Genomic DNA, 5,667 nt, shown 5'->3' with positions numbered 1-5,667 from the left:
TTTATTTAACCTTTGTCTTTTGTAAAAATGTGTTATTTAACATGCAGAAAATATGTGAGGTTTTGGGTTACTTTGGGTTGAGTCTTGCATTTCTTTTCAAATGAGTGAATAAGAAACAGACGGTGAAAGTACCTGTCATGAATACCTCTTATTGGCTGCTTGGCATCTGTTTTTCTTCCTTCTGAGACTAGTAGCTGGAATTTCTTGTCAGAACCTCCCCACTCCCTCCGTTCTCACCTTTGAGATTTAGACGGAATTGGCCTCACCTGCCCCAGAAGATGGCCCTGATGAGCAGAGCCAATCTGAATGTGCAATCTCTGTTCATAATGAATGTTTGGAATTGACACAATTACCTAAACTGGTCCAGTCAGAGTCACTCTTAAAAGCTATTTTTTTTTTCTGTGTATAGTGACAAAGATTCTCTCTCTGCTGTTTCACAAATTAGGATTTGTGTAATTCACAGCCCTCCTCAAAGCCAATTTAAGATCATGAGTTGGGGAAAGGAAGTTTGTCCAAAATGGAGCCAACACCAAAGAGAGGACAATAAAAATTGAAAGAAAAGAAACTAGGTCTTAAGTCATGTTACAGGAGATTCTAGATCAGTTCCGACCCCTAGCTACATGTACCTCTCTAGTTTCCCATTGGGTGAACCAATAAATTTCCTTTATTTTTTAAGCCACTCTCAGGTCTGTTACTCACTGCAACTGAAAACTTCCCCGATGACACAGAATCTGTGATCCAGTCCCTGAAGTCTATAGGTCATCTGCCCATCAGCTATCATGATGTTGAAATCTTGTTTCTATGGAAATTGATGTCACCTTTAGGAAAAAGCACTCTGTGATCCTTCCATATGTTGTGTAGGTTCTTGAAAATGTTTATACCTTTAATAGAAAACATTGTTACTTAATACTTATAAAAAAAGTCTTCAACTCACTGTGAAAAGCATAAAAGAGGAAGACTGACCAGGAGACTTAGATAAAATCTGCTTAGGGTAGAAGGCCCAACAGTACAAAAGATGGATGATTTGAAAGTTGTCCCCAGTATATTTTCTGACATCAGATATTACAAGATTTTGTGTTTACATTGAGTTTCACTATATGTTAATTGTGATGTTAGGCTTGTTCTATTCAAGGCTAGAAAATAATGAAACTAATTCACACTCGGCAAGTCAAAAAAGCAACAAGATGCTTTTGTTAAAGTGATTCACATTAACCTCTTTCCCACCCGGGTTTTAAACTAATTCATAAATATACAAGGTAAGCGGAGCATGAAATATTACCCTTAGTAGTAGTAAGGCTGAAATTAGAGAATGAGACTTCTGTGTCTGTGGGAAAGAGGCCTCCCTTAAACCAAGCCTCAGAGCCATACAGATATACCTGTCCAGCCACAGACAGCACTGAACCGAGGCTCTCTTACAGCCTGTCCTTGGACAACACAGCAAGGAGAAATGGGGCTGAAGTCATGCTCTCTGTGAGCAGCTTGTCCCCAAGAGGAGAGAGAGAAAGCACCACTCATGCTCCCTTCCTTGTCCCCAACTCCAACCAGGTAAGTCACACCTGTCAAGTCTAAGTCCAACCCGGAGACAGAACAGACAGCAAATTTAACCAGGAGAAGATTAAGTAAATGCATTATGGGAACTCTAAACAGTACCCGAAGGCTGAGAGAGAGTAGCCAAGGAAGGACAAGCTTGGAAGAGGGTCCCCTCTGACATTCAGACTTCTTGAAGAAGGTGCGCTTGCAAAGCACTGGATGGTGAGAAACTCTGCTGGGTTTCCTGGGCCTGAGTTGGTTTAGAATTACCTGACAAACAGGAAATGATCCCCGAGGACACAAGCAAGCCAAGGCTAGTGAGCAGGTTGTCAAGGGAGTTGGGACATTTTTGCAGGTGCAAAACCAGGGCAGACTTTGTTCACATTGGAAAGGCTACAGGAACAACTCTGTAGGGGCAAGCAAGCCAAGACTTACGGATGGGCACACTGGGGGTGACCCTCTCAACTGCAGCAAGATAATTAGGCCTCTTGGGCTGGGGCTGCAAGGTAAAGGACTGCATTCTGGATATGCAACTGGAGCAAGGCACCACCAGATAGACACACACCCTACTGACACGAGCAAGAAAATGCAAATGGCAGCACTCTGATACCAGAAAGACCAGCTTCTTTCTTCCGTGATGTTCCTCCAGTATGCTCTACTTAACGGGGTCATTCTTTTTTTTTTTTTTTCTTTTTCTTTTTTGAGAGTGCAAGCAGGGGAGAGGGAGGGAGATTCCCAACCTGGATCCACACTCCGCGCAGAGCCCAACATAGGACTCGATCCCACAACCCTGGGATCACAACCTGAGCTGAAATCAAGGGTTGGATGTTCAACTGACTGAGCACCCAGGTGCCCCATTGATAGGCTCATTCTAAAGGAGAAAGAGAGTCCAGTCCATTGTCACAGAGTAGGTACTGAAGAATGAATTTAGAGCTCCGAAGCAATAAATGGATAAGTAGCTTAATTGACCCTTTTGAGTATTTGGCTTCCATTTGCACCCTTTTACACACAATCTAATTCCTGCCCAACAACAAAGCAACTAACTTGGCCTAGCATGATAGAGCTATCCTGATAGGTGAAGTGCTTGCTCTTCCCCCAAATGAGAAAACACAAAGCACAACAGTCAGTGAATCCATTGCTGGATATATTAATTCCTCCTCAAATTCAGTCATGGTCCCACTGAATATTTTCTTAACTGAAGATTACATTGTAAAGTTGACCTCCACCAACTTTTATATAAAATAAAAATGGGAAGGAGAGAAAGGGAGAAAAGGATTAGCCCATATAAATAAACATGCATAGAACAAAGAGAAAATATCCAAAGCTACCACGGTCTTGGTTTCTGTCATTGTTCACAAGGTCATAGTTGAGATCTATAGCTTCTGCCTTTAACTACCCATTCCACATTTTCCTTGACCACAGCCAGAGCTCACAGCTCTGGGTTCTTTACCTGGTGAAGTAGATCCAAATCCTCCTTCCCAAAAGGTCTGGGTCCTCAATCACTCTGACTTTTTTGGTTCCTGTAGCTTTCCATTAATCTCGGGCATGGAGGAGAACCTGGGAAAGTCTCCTGCGTTCCAAACATAGTCCTTGCTTCCACCAAAGCAGCAAACAATTCCCCTTGGTAATTGGGAGCCGTCAGTAAAGTCAATAGATTAACCTGTTTTTCACCTGTTGGTTCAGTGGTCTAAAGAGTGCAAAATGGTCAGGTGGCAGTCTGTGTATACGTAGGCTTCTAACACGGACTCCATGATCCCTCCCCCCTGAGGTAAACAACCTATTTCTGCTTATGTATCTTTGGGACCTGTAAATATATCTGGATATAAACTCCCATGACTATGTTATATGGCAAAAGGAATTTTATAAGTATAATTAGGGTCTGTAATCAGTTGGCTGTAATCCAAAAGGAGATTATCCTGGGTGGGTCCAACCTACCTAATAGGCAACCCTTAAAAGCAGAAGCACTCTCTTGCTGGTCTGGAAGAAAAACAGCCATGTTGTAAGAGGAGGGGCCACATATCCAGCACCTGGGAGGGACCTTTAGGAGATGAAAGGAGTCCTCAGCTGACAGCAAGAAAACAGGTTTTCTTAACAACACAACTGCAGGGAATCAGATTCTGCTAACAATCACATAGCTGAGAAGAGGATCCTGAGCCTCAGATGAGATGACTGAGCCAACACTTTCATTTCAACCTCGTGACACTGTGAGCAGAGGACTCAACTAATCTGTACCTCGACCCTTGACCCACAGAAACCATGAGACAGATAAATTTGTGTTGTTTCAATCTACTACATTAGTTGTGCAGCCAACAGAAAACTAGTACAGTCTCATCTTCCAATTCAGTGGAACTATTGTTGTGTCCCCGGCTGGAATTCCCCGCAGGGAGAATAAGATCTCCAAACCGGCAGAGTTCAACATTGTCAGCAAGGGAAGCAAAAAATCTGCAAATGAGTTATTAGGTATAATAGTGAGAGAAGCCATTCTCATTTCGACTGCTTGCATTCTGGCTACAGGAGAGAGAACAGCACGTAGTGATTTCTCGTCCAAGCATGTACTGCAACTTGTAAGACAGAACCCCATCCTTTTAGGATATTGTCTGCCAACTGGTACCATGATGAGTCCTCAGTCAGCCATTTCACCTTTCATTTAGACTAGACTGATAGTCTAATGTATGAGCTGTGGTAATGCCAGTTAATTCCATGGGGTGAGCCCGATTGTTGCACTTCTCTGTTGTAAAATGCGGTTTCTGGATCTGAAGCAGCGCTGGGTAGAATGTCATGAGAGTGGTTAAGGCATTCTGTGAGTCCATGAATGGTATCATGGGCACAGAGAGCAATCTATATCCTGAATATATGTCTATTTCCATGAGAATGAATCTCTCCCCTCCAGGGTAGAAGAGGTCCACTAAGTGGCTGACTTGTCCCCTCAGGGAATGGTGCCAGTGTTACATACTCAATGCTAGTCTCTACTCAGCAGTAACACTAGCCAGTCCAGCATTTTTTCTTTTTTTTTTTTAGAAAGAGAGAGGGAGAGAGAGTGCTCAAGTGCGTGAGAGTGTGGGGAAGGGGCAGAGAGAGAGGGAAAGAGAATCCTTAACAGGCTCCTCGAGAAACATGGAGCCCAACATGGAGGCTGGCGAGGGGTCCGATCCCAGACCTTGAGATCACGACCTGAGCCGAAATCAGGAGTCAGGAGTCAGACAATCCAAGTTTGATTGTTTCTTGGCAAAACTACTTCTTGAGTGGTGTTACGTATTTTCATTAAGAGATACACAGTCTAGTGCCTCACTTTTTGGAATGTCATCAGTCATTGATGATCGTTGCCAGATCTCTTAATACATGAGGGGTTGAAAATTTGATATTCTAATTCTATCACTCTTCATTTGTTACCTATGCCAATACACCCTATACAATACTATAAAACACACACACACACTTCTATAAGGGGAAATGTCCCTTCATCAACAGTTTGGTTACCCAGAAATACAGTTCATATAGAGAAAGCAGAATAAATGCTTGGTTTTTTCCTATTTACCAATTTTCACAGTGACAAGTTGGTTTCCTGGCATCCTCCAAGTTGACCAATGAATTTTATGTTCATCTCATTATGAACTCCTGCATTAAAACACATTTGATGTGTTGCAAACCATTGCCATTTTTTTTTTATTTAAAAAAAAACCTTTTTTTAATGTTTATTTATTTTTGAGAGAGGGAGAGACAGAGTGCAAGCTGGGGAGGGGCAGAGACAGAGAGGGAGACACAGAATCCGAAGCAGGCTCTAGGCTCCAAGTTGTCCGCACAGACCCCAACGCGGGGCTCGAGCTCACGAACCATGAGATCATGACCTGAGCCGAAGTCGGACGTTCAATCGACTGAGCCACCCAGGCGCCCCAAACCATTGCCATTATTATCTTCACTGATCCTTAAATTGTATTATCTTTGCCAGTGGGAACCAATTCAAGTTGGCTCTTGGCTCCTTTTCAGTTATCTTTCATAGTTGCCTTGTTTTCCACTATGCCAAGATGTTCCAGACTCATACTGCACATTTCCTGCCCCAGAGCTGAAATCACCCATTTCTTCAAGTAGCCTTAGTTCCTTTTAGTAGGAAATGGAATGTGTTACTAGACAGGTCATCAT

The sequence above is a fragment of the Prionailurus bengalensis genome, chromosome F2, assembly GCF_016509475.1.
Source record: "Prionailurus bengalensis isolate Pbe53 chromosome F2, Fcat_Pben_1.1_paternal_pri, whole genome shotgun sequence".
Taxonomy (NCBI): Eukaryota; Metazoa; Chordata; class Mammalia; order Carnivora; family Felidae; genus Prionailurus; species Prionailurus bengalensis.
This window is presented reverse-complemented; position numbering follows the sequence as displayed.